Here is a 13,468-nt window from a genome sequence, read left to right on the forward strand (position 1 = left end):
TGAATGGATATTTGTAACAAACAATAGACATCAGGGTCATACAGGAAACATCACTCTGAACGGACATTTGTAACAAACAATAGACATCAGGGTCATACAGGAAACATCACTCTGAACGGACATTTGTAACAAACAATAGACATCTGTGACACACAGGAAACATCACTCTGAAAGGACATTTGTAACAAACAATAGACATCAGGGTCATACAGGAAACATCACTCTGAACGGACATTTGTAACAAACAATAGACATCTGGGTCACACAGGAAACATCACTCTGAAAGGACATTTGTAACAAGCAATAGACATCTGGGTCACACAGGAAACATCACTCTGAAAGGACATTTGTAAAAAATAATAGAGATCTGTGTCACACAGGAAACATCACTCTGAAAGGACATTTGTAACAAACAATAGACATCCGGGTCACACAGGAATCATCACTCTGAAAGGACATTTGTACCAAACAATAGACATCAGGGTCACATAGGAAGCATCACTCTGAAAGGACATTTGTAACAAAGAATAGACATCTCTGTCACACAGGAAACATCACTCTGATAGGACATTTGTAATAAACAATAGACATCAGGGTCACACAGGAAACATCACTCTGAAAGGACATTTGTAACAAACAATAGACATCCGGGTCACACAGGAAACATCACTCTGAAAGGACATTTGTACCAAACAATAGACATCAGGGTCACACAGGACACATCACTCTGAAAGGACATTTGTAACTAGCAATAGACATCTGGGTCACACAGGAAACATCACTCTGATAGGACATTTGTAACAAACAATAGACATCAGGGTCATACAGGAAACATCACTCTGAACGGACATTTGTAACAAACAATAGACATCTGGGTCACACAGGAAACATCACTCTGATAGGACATTTGTAACTAGCAATAGACATCTGGGTCACACAGGAAACATCACTCTGATAGGACATTTGTAACAAACAATAGACATCAGGGTCACACAGGAAACATCACTCTGAAAGGACATTTGTAACAAGCAATAGACATCTGGGTCACACAGGAAACATCACTCTGAAAGGACATTTGTAAAAAATAATAGAGATCTGTGTCACACAGGAAACATCACTCTGAAAGGTCATTTGTAACAAACAATAGACATCCGGGTCACACAGGAATCATCACTCTGAAAGGACATTTGTACCAAACAATAGACATCAGGGTCACATAGGAAGCATCACTCTGAAAGGACATTTGTAACAAAGAATATACATCTCTGTCACACAGGAAACATCACTCTGATAGGATATTTGTAATAAACAATAGACATCTGGGTCACACAGGAAACATCACTCTGATAGGACATTTGAAACAAACAATAGACATCAGGGTCACACAGGAAACATCACTCTGAAAGGACATTTGTAAAAAATAATACAGATCTGTGTCACACAGGAAACATCACTCTGAAAGGACATTTGTAACAAACAATAGACATCCGGGTCACACAGGAATCATCACTCTGAAAGGACATTTGTACCAAACAATGGATATCAGGGTCACATAGGACGCATCACTCTGAAAGGACATTTGTACCAAACAATAGACATCAGGGTCACATAGGAAGCATCACTCTGAAAGGAGATTTGTAACAAAGAATAGACATCTCTGTCACACAGGAAACATCACTCTGATAGGACATTTGTAATAAACAATAGATATCAGGGTCACACAGGAAACATCACTCTGAAAGGACATTTGTAACAAACAATAGACATCCGGGTCACACAGGAAACATCACTCTGAAAGGACATTTGTACCAAACAATAGACATCAGGGTCACACAGGACACATCACTCTGAAAGGACATTTGTAACAAGCTGTAGACATCTGTGTCACACAGGATGCATCACTCTGCAAGGATATTTGTTAGAAGAAATAGACATCTGTGACACACAGGAAACATCAACTCAAAAAGGACATTTGTAACAAGCAATAGACATCAGGGTCACACAGGAAACATCAACTCAAAAAGGACATTTGTAACAAGCAATAGACATCTGTGTCACACAGGAAACATCACTCTGAAAGGACATTTGTAACAAACAATAGACATCAGGGTCATACAGGAAACATCACTCTGAACGGACATTTGTAACAAACAACAGACATCTGGGTCACACAGGAAACATCACTCTGATAGGACATTTGTAACAAACAATAGACATCTGGGTCACACAGGAAACATCACTCTGATAGGACATTTGTAACAAACAATAGACATCAGGGTCACACAGGAAACATCACTCTGAAAGGACATTTGTAAAAAATAATAGAGATCTGTGTCACACAGGAAACATCACTCTGAAAGGACATTTGTAACAAACAATAGACATCCGGGTCACACAGGAATCATCACTCTGAAAGGACATTTGTACCAAACAATAGACATCAGGGTCACATAGGAAACATCACTCTGATAGGACATTTGTAACAAACAATAGACATCTGGGTCACAGAGGAAACATCACTCTGATAGATCATTTGTAACAAACAATAGACATCAGGGTCACACAGGAAACATCACTCTGAAAGGACATTTGTACCAAACAATAGACATCTGGGTCACACAGGAAACATCACTCTGATTGGACATTTGTAACAAACAATAGACATCAGGGTCACACAGGAAACATCACTCTGAAAGGACATTTGTAACAAGCAATAGACATCTGGGTCACACAGGAAACATCACACTGAAAGGACATTTGTAAAAAAATAATAGAGATCTGTGTCACACAGGAAACATCACTCTGAAAGTACATTTGTAACAAACAATAGACATCCGGGTCACACAGGAAACATCAACACAAAAAGGAAATTTGTAACAAACAATAGACATCTGTGTCACACAGGAAACACCACTCTGAAAGGATATTTGTAACAAACAATAGACATCTGGGTCACACAGGACACATCACTCTGAAAGGACATTTGTAACAAACAATAGTCATCTGGTTCACACAGGAAACATCACTCTGATAGGACATTTGTAACAAACAATAGACATCAGGGTCACACAGGAAACATCACTCTGAAAGGACATTTGTAACAAGCAAAAGACATCTGGGTCACACAGGAAACATCACTCTGAAAGGACAGTTGTAAAAAATAATAGAGATCTGTGTCACACAGGAAACATCACTCTGAAAGGACATTTGTAACAAACAATAGACATCCGGGTCAGACAGGAAACATCACTCTGAAAGGACATTTGTACCAAACAATAGGCATCAGGGTCACACAGGAGACATCACTCTGAAAGGACATTTGTAACAAGCTGTAGACATCTGTGTCACACAGGAAGCATCACTCTGATAGGACATTTGTAACAAGAAATAGACATCTGTGACACACAGGAAACATCAACTCAAAAAGGACATTTGTAACAAGCAATAGACATCAGGGTCATACAGGAAACATCACTCTGAACGGACATTTGTAACAAACAATAGACATCTGGGTCACACAGGAAACATCACTCTGATAGGACATTTGTAACAAACAATAGACATCTGTAACACACAGGAAACAGCAACTCAAAAAGGACATTTGTAACAAGCAATAGACATCTGTGTCACACAGGAAACACCACTCTGAAAGGATATTTGTAATAAGTAATAGACATGTGTGACACGCAGGAAACATCAACACAAAAAGGAAATCTGTAACAAACAATAGACATCTGTGTCACACAGGAAACACCACTCTGAAAGGATATTTGTAACAAACAATAGACATCAGGGTCACACAGGAAACATGACTCTGAACGGACATTTGTAACAAACAATAGACATCTGGTTCACACAGGAAACATCACTCTGATAGGACATTTGTAACAAACAATAGACATCAGGGTCACACAGGAAACATCAGTCTGAAAGGACATTTGTAACAAGCAAAAGACATCTGGGTCACACAGGAAACATCAATCTGAAAGGACTGTTGTAAAAAATAATAGAGATCTGTGTCACACAGGAAACATCACTCTGAAAGGACATTTGTAACAAACAATAGACATCCGGGTCACACAGGAAACATCACTCTGAAAGGACATTTGTACCAAACAATAGACATCAGGGTCACACAGGAGACATCACTCTGAAAGGACATTTGTAACAAGCTGTAGACATCTGTGTCACAGAGGAAGCATCACTCTGCAAGGACATTTGTAACAAGAAATAGACATCTGTGACACACAGGAAACATGAACTCAAAAAGAACTTTTGTAACAAGCAATAGACATCAGGGTCATACAGGAAACATCACTCTGAACGGACATTTGTAACGAACAATAGACATCTGGGTCACACAGGAAACATCACTCTGATAGGACATTTGTAACAAACAATAGACATCTGGGTCACACAGGAAACATCACTCTGATAGGACATTTGTAACAAACAATAGACATCAGGGTCACACAGGAAACATCACACTGAAAGGACATTTGTAACAAGCAATAGACATCTGGGTCACACAGGAAACATCACACTGAAAGGACATTTGTAAAAAATAATAGAGATCTGTGTCACACAGGAAACATCACTCTGAAAGTACATTTGTAACAAACAATAGACATCCGGGTCACACAGGAATCATCACTCTGAAAGGACATTTGTACCAAACAATAGACATCAGGGTCACATAGGAAGCATCACTCTGAAAGGACATTTGTAACAAACAATAGACATCTCTGTCACACAGGAAACATCACTCTGAAAGGACATGTGTAACAAACAATAGACATCTGTGTCACACAGGACGAATCACTCTGAAAGGACATTTGTAACAAGCAGTAGACATCTGGGTCATACAGGAAACATCATTCTGAACGGACATTTGTAACAAACAATAGACATCTGGGTCACACAGGAAACATCACTCTGATAGGACATTTGTAACAAACAATAGTCATCAGGGTCACACAGGAAACATCACTCTGAAAGGACATTTCTAACAAGCAATAGACATCTGGGTCACACAGGAAACATCACTCTGGAAGGACAGTTGTAAAAAATAACAGAGATCTGTGTCACACAGGAAACATCACTCTGAAAGGACATTTGTAACAAACAATAGACATCGGGGTCACACAGGAAACATCACTCTGAAAGGACATTTGTAAAAAAACAATAGAGATCTGTGTCACACAGGAAACATCACTCTGAAAGTACATTTGTAACAAACAATAGACATCCGGGTCACACAGGAATCATCAATCTGAAAGGACATTTGTAACAAACAATAGACATGTCTGTCACACAGGAATCATCACTCTGAAAGGACATGTGTAACAAACAATAGACATCTGTGTCACACAGGACTCATCACTTTGAAAGGACATTTGTAACAAGCAGTAGACTTCTGGGTCACACAGGAAGCATCACTCTGAAAGGACATTTGTAACAAACAATAGACATGTGTGACACACAGGAAACATCAACACAAAAAGGAAATTTGTAACAAACAATAGACATCTGTGTCACACAGGAAACACCACTCTGAAAGGATATTTGTAACAAACAATAGACATCTGGGTCACACAGGACACATCACTCTGAAAGGACATTTGTAACAAACAATAGTCATCTGGTTCACACAGGAAACATCACTCTGATAGGACATTTGTAACAAACAATAGACATCAGGGTCACACAGGAAACATCACTCTGAAAGGACATTTGTAACAAGCAAAAGACATCTGGGTCACACAGGAAACATCACTCTGAAAGGACAGTTGTAAAAAATAATAGAGATCTGTGTCACACAGGAAACATCACTCTGAAAGGACATTTGTAACAAACAATAGACATCCGGGTCAGACAGGAAACATCACTCTGAAAGGACATTTGTACCAAACAATAGACATCAGGGTCACACAGGAGACATCACTCTGAAAGGACATTTGTAACAAGCTGTAGACATCTGTGTCACACAGGAAGCATCACTCTGCAAGGTCATTTGTAACAAGAAATAGACATCTGTGAAACACAGGAAACATCAACTCAAAAAGGACATTTGTAACAAGCAATAGACATCAGGGTCATACAGGAAACATCACTCTGAACGGACATTTGTAACAAACAATAGACATCAGGGTCACACAGGAAACATCACTCTGAAAGGACATTTGTAACAAGCAATAGACATCTGGGTCACACAGGAAACATCACTCTGATAGGACATTTGTAACAAACAATAGACATCTGTGTCACACAGGAAAAATCACTCTGAAAGGACATTTGTAACAAGCAATAGACATCTGTGACACACAGGAAACAGCACTCTGAAAGGATATTTGTAACAAAAAATAGACATCAGGGTCACATAGGAAGCATCACTCTGAAAGGACATTTGTAACAAACAATAGACATCTGGGTCACACAGGAAACACCACTCTGATAGGACATTTGTAACAAACAATAGACATCAGGGTCACATAGGAAGCATCACTCTGAAAGGACATTTGTAACAAACAATAGACATTTCTGTCACATAGGAAGCATCACTCTGAAAGGACATTTGTAACAAACAATAGACATCAGGGTCACACAGGAAACATCACTCTGAAAGGACATTTGTAACAAGCAGTAGACATCTGGGTCATACAGGAAACTTCACTCTGAACGGACATTTGTAACAAACAATAGACATCTGGGTCACACAGGAAACATCACTCTGATAGGACATTTGTAACAAACAATAGACGTCAGGGTCACACAGGAAACATCACTCTGACAGGACATTTGTAACAAGCAATAGACATCTGGGTCACACAGGAAACATCACTCTGAAAGGACAGTTGTAAAAAATAACAGAGATCTGTGTCACACAGGAAACATCACTCTGAAAGGACATTTTTAACAAACAATAGACATCGGGGTCACACAGGAAACATCACTCTGATAGGACATTTGTAACAAACAATAGACATCTGGGTCACAGAGGAAACATCACTCTGATAGGACATTTGTAACAAACAATAGACATCAGGGTCACACAAGAAACATCACTCTGAACGGACATTTGTAACAATCAATAGACATCTGGGTCACACAGGAAACATCACTCTGATAGGACATTTGTAACAAACAATAGACATCTGTAACACACAGGAAACAGCAACTCAAAAAGGACATTTGTAACAAGCAATAGACATCTGTGTCACACAGGAAACACCACTCTGAAAGGATATTTGTAATAAGTAATAGACATGTGTGACACGCAGGAAACATCAACACAAAAAGGAAATCTGTAACAAACAATAGACATCTGTGTCACACAGGAAACACCACTCTGAAAGGATATTTGTAACAAACAATAGACATCAGGGTCACACAGGAAACATGACTCTGAACGGACATTTGTAACAAACAATAGACATCTGGTTCACACAGGAAACATCACTCTGATAGGACATTTGTAACAAACAATAGACATCATGGTCACACAGGAAACATCAGTCTGAAAGGACATTTGTAACAAGCAAAAGACATCTGGGTCACACAGGAAACATCAATCTGAAAGGACTGTTGTAAAAAATAATAGAGATCTGTGTCACACAGGAAACATCACTCTGAAAGGACATTTGTACCAAACAATAGACATCCGGGTCACACAGGAAACATCACTCTGATAGGACATTTGTAACAAGCTGTAGACATCTGTGTCACACAGGAAGCATCACTCTGCAAGGACATTTGTAACAAGAAATAGACATCTGTGACACACAGGAAACATGAACTCAAAAAGAACTTTTGTAACAAGCAATAGACATCAGGGTCATACAGGAAACATCACTCTGAACGGACATTTGTAACGAACAATAGACATCTGGGTCACACAGGAAACATCACTCTGATAGGACATTTGTAACAAACAATAGACATCTGGGTCACACAGGAAACATCACTCTGATAGGACATTTGTAACAAACAATAGACATCAGGGTCACACAGGAAACATCACTCTGAAAGGACATTTGTAACAAGCAATAGACATCTGGGTCACACAGGAAACATCACACGGAAAGGACATTTGTAAAAAATAATAGAGATCTGTGTCACACAGGAAACATCACTCTGAAAGGACATTTGTACCAAACAATAGACATCAGGGTCACATAGGAAGCATCACTCTGAAAGGACATTTGTAACAAACAATAGACATCTCTGTCACACAGGAAACATCACACTGAAAGGACATTTGTAAAAAATAATAGAGATCTGTGTCACACAGGAAACATCACTCTGATAGGACATTTGTAACAAACAATAGACATCTGGGTCACACAGGAAACACCACTCTGATAGGACATTTGTAACAAACAATAGACATCAGGGTCACATAGGAAGCATCACTCTGAAAGGACATTTGTAACAAACAATAGACATCTCTGTCACACAGGAAACACCACTCTGAAAGGACATGTGTAACAAACAATAGACATCTGTGTCACACAGGACGAATCACTCTGAAAGGACATTTGTAACAAGCAGTAGACATCTGGGTCATACAGGAAACTTCACTCTGAACGGACATTTGTAACAAACAATAGACATCTGGGTCACACAGGAAACATCACTCTGATAGGACATTTGTAACAAACAATAGACATCTGGGTCACACAGGAAACATCACTCTGAAAGGACATTTGTAACAAGCAATAGACATCTGGGTCACACAGGAAACATCACTCTGAAAGGACAGTTGTAAAAAATAACAGAGATCTGTGTCACACAGGAAACATCACTCTGAAAGGACATTTTTAACAAACAATAGACATCGGGGTCACACAGGAAACATCACTCTGATAGGACATTTGTAACAAACAATAGACATCTGGGTCACAGTGGAAACATCACTCTGATAGGACATTTGTAACAAACAATAGACATCAGGGTCACACAGGAAACATCACTCTGAACGGACATTTGTAACAAACAATAGACATCTGGGTCACACAGGAAACATCACTCTGATAGGACATTTGTAACAAACAATAGACATCTGTAACACACAGGAAACAGCAACTCAAAAAGGACATTTGTAACAAGCAATAGACATCTGTGTCACACAGGAAACATCAACACAAAAAGGAAATCTGTAACAAACAATAGACATCTGTGTCACACAGGAAACATCAACACAAAAAGGAAATCTGTAACAAACAATAGACATCTGTGTCACACAGGAAACACCACTCTGAAAGGATATTTGTAACAAACAATAGACATCAGGGTCACACAGGAAACATGACTCTGAACGGACATTTGTAAAAAATAATAGACATCTGGTTCACACAGGAAACATCACTCTGATAGGACATTTATAACAAACAATAGACATCATGGTCACACAGGAAACATCAGTCTGAAAGGACATTTGTAACAAGCAAAAGACATCTGGGTCACACAGGAAACATCAATCTGAAAGGACTGTTGTAAAAAATAATAGAGATCTGTGTCACACAGGAAACATCACTCTGAAAGGACATTTGTAACAAACAATAGACATCCGGGTCACACAGGAAACATCACTCTGAAAGGACATTTGTACCAAACAATAGACATCAGGGTCACACAGGAGACATCACTCTGAAAGGACATTTGTAACAAGCTGTAGACATCTGTGTCACACAGGAAGCATCACTCTGCAAGGACATTTGTAACAAGAAATAGACATCTGTGACACACAGGAAACATGAACTCAAAAAGAACTTTTGTAACAAGCAATAGACATCAGGGTCATACAGGAAACATCACTCTGAACGGACATTTGTAACGAACAATAGACATCTGGGTCACACAGGAAACATCACTCTGATAGGACATTTGTAAAAAATAATAGAGATCTGTGTCACACAGGAAACATCACTCTGATAGGACATTTGTAACAAACAATAGACATCAGGGTCACACAGGAAACATCACTCTGAAAGGACATTTGTAACAAGCAATAGACATCTGGGTCACACAGGAAACATCACACTGAAAGGACATTTGTAAAAAATAATAGAGATCTGTGACACACAGGAAACATCACTCTGAAAGGACATTTGTAACAAACAATAGACATCAGGGTCACACAGGAAACATCACTCTGAAAGTACATTTGTAACAAACAATAGACATCCGGGTCACACAGGAATCATCACTCTGAAAGGACATTTGTACCAAACAATAGACATCAGGGTCACATAGGAAGCATCACTCTGAAAGGACATTTGTAACAAACAATAGACATCTCTGTCACACAGGAAACATCACTCTGAAAGGACATGTGTAACGAACAATAGACATCTGTGTCACACAGGACGAATCACTCTGAAAGGACATTTGTAACAAGCAGTAGACATCTGGGACATACAGGAAATATCACTCTGAACGGACATTTGTAACAAACAATAGACATCTGGGTCACACAGGAAACATCACTCTGATAGGACATTTGTAACAAACAATAGACATCAGGGTCACACAGGAAACATCACTCTGAAAGGACATTTCTAACAAGCAATAGACATCTGGGTCACACAGGAAACATCACTCTGAAAGGACAGTTGTAAAAAATAACAGAGATCTGTGTCACACAGGAAACATCACTCTGAAAGGACATTTGTAACAAACAATAGACATCTGGGTCACACAGGAAACATCACTCTGATAGGACATTTGTAACAAACAATAGACATCTGGGTCACTGAGGAAACATCACTCTGATAGGACATTTGTAACAAACAATAGACATCAGGGTCACACAGGAAACATCACTCTGGAAGGACATTTGTAACAAGCAATAGACATCTGGGTCACACAGGAAACATCACTCTGATAGGACATTTGTAACAAACAATAGACATCTGTAACACACAGGAAACAGCAACTCAAAAAGGACATTTGTAACAAGCAATAGACATCTGTGTCACACAGGAAACATCAACACAAAAAGGAAATCTGTAACAAACAATAGACATCTGTGTCACACAGGAAACATCAACACAAAAAGGAAATCTGTAACAAACAATAGACATCTGTGTCACACAGGAAACACCACTCTGAAAGGATATTTGTAACAAACAATAGACATCAGGGTCACACAGGAAACATGACTCTGAACGGACATTTGTAAAAAATAATAGACATCTGGTTCACACAGGAAACATCACTCTGATAGGACATTTATAACAAACAATAGACATCATGGTCACACAGGAAACATCAGTCTGAAAGGACATTTGTAACAAGCAAAAGACATCTGGGTCACACAGGAAACATCAATCTGAAAGGACTGTTGTAAAAAATAATAGAGATCTGTGTCACACAGGAAACATCACTCTGAAAGGACATTTGTAACAAACAATAGACATCCGGGTCACACAGGAAACATCACTCTGAAAGGACATTTGTACCAAACAATAGACATCAGGGTCACACAGGAGACATCACTCTGAAAGGACATTTGTAACAAGCTGTAGACATCTGTGTCACACAGGAAGCATCACTCTGCAAGGACATTTGTAACAAGAAATAGACATCTGTGACACACAGGAAACATGAACTCAAAAAGAACTTTTGTAACAAGCAATAGACATCAGGGTCATACAGGAAACATCACTCTGAACGGACATTTGTAACGAACAATAGACATCTGGGTCACACAGGAAACATCACTCTGATAGGACATTTGTAAAAAATAATAGAGATCTGTGTCACACAGGAAACATCACTCTGATAGGACATTTGTAACAAACAATAGACATCAGGGTCACACAGGAAACATCACTCTGAAAGGACATTTGTAACAAGCAATAGACATCTGGGTCACACAGGAAACATCACACTGAAAGGACATTTGTAAAAAATAATAGAGATCTGTGACACACAGGAAACATCACTCTGAAAGGACATTTGTAACAAACAATAGACATCAGGGTCACACAGGAAACATCACTCTGAAAGTACATTTGTAACAAACAATAGACATCCGGGTCACACAGGAATCATCACTCTGAAAGGACATTTGTACCAAACAATAGACATCAGGGTCACATAGGAAGCATCACTCTGAAAGGACATTTGTAACAAACAATAGACATCTCTGTCACACAGGAAACATCACTCTGAAAGGACATGTGTAACGAACAATAGACATCTGTGTCACACAGGACGAATCACTCTGAAAGGACATTTGTAACAAGCAGTAGACATCTGGGACATACAGGAAATATCACTCTGAACGGACATTTGTAACAAACAATAGACATCTGGGTCACACAGGAAACATCACTCTGATAGGACATTTGTAACAAACAATAGACATCAGGGTCACACAGGAAACATCACTCTGAAAGGACATTTCTAACAAGCAATAGACATCTGGGTCACACAGGAAACATCACTCTGAAAGGACAGTTGTAAAAAATAACAGAGATCTGTGTCACACAGGAAACATCACTCTGAAAGGACATTTGTAACAAACAATAGACATCTGGGTCACACAGGAAACATCACTCTGATAGGACATTTGTAACAAACAATAGACATCTGGGTCACTGAGGAAACATCACTCTGATAGGACATTTGTAACAAACAATAGACATCAGGGTCACACAGGAAACATCACTCTGGAAGGACATTTGTAACAAGCAATAGACATCTGGGTCACACAGGAAACATCACACTGAAAGGACATTTGTAAAAAAATAATAGAGATCTGTGTCACACAGGAAACATCACTCTGAAAGTACATTTGTAACAAACAATAGACATCCGGGTCACACAGGAATCATCAATCTGAAAGGACATTTGTAACAAACAATAGACATGTCTGTCACACAGGAATCATTACTCTGAAAGGACACGTGTAACAAACAATAGACATCTGTGTCACACAGGACTCATCACTTAGAAAGGACATTTGTAACAAGCAGTAGACTTCTGGGTCACACAGGAAGCATCACTCTGAAAGGACATTTGTAACAAACAATAGACATGTGTGACACACAGGAAACATCAACACAAAAAGGAAATTTGTAACAAACAATAGACATCTGTGTCACACAGGAAACACCACTCTGAAAGGATATTTGTAATAAACAATAGACATCTGGGTCACACAGGACACATCACTCTGAAAGGACATTTGTAACAAACAATAGTCATCTGGTTCACACAGGAAACATCACTCTGATAGGACATTTGTAACAAACAATAGACATCAGGGTCACACAGGAAACATCACTCTGAAAGGACATTTGTAACAAGCAAAAGACATCTGGGTCACACAGGAAACATCACTCTGAAAGGACAGTTGTAAAAAATAATAGAGATCTGTGTCACACAGGAAACATCACTCTGAAAGGACATTTGTAACAAACAATAGACATCCGGGTCAGACAGGAAACATCACTCTGAA

This window comes from Hypanus sabinus, chromosome 3, assembly GCF_030144855.1.
Source record: "Hypanus sabinus isolate sHypSab1 chromosome 3, sHypSab1.hap1, whole genome shotgun sequence".
Lineage (NCBI taxonomy): Eukaryota > Metazoa > Chordata > Chondrichthyes > Myliobatiformes > Dasyatidae > Hypanus > Hypanus sabinus.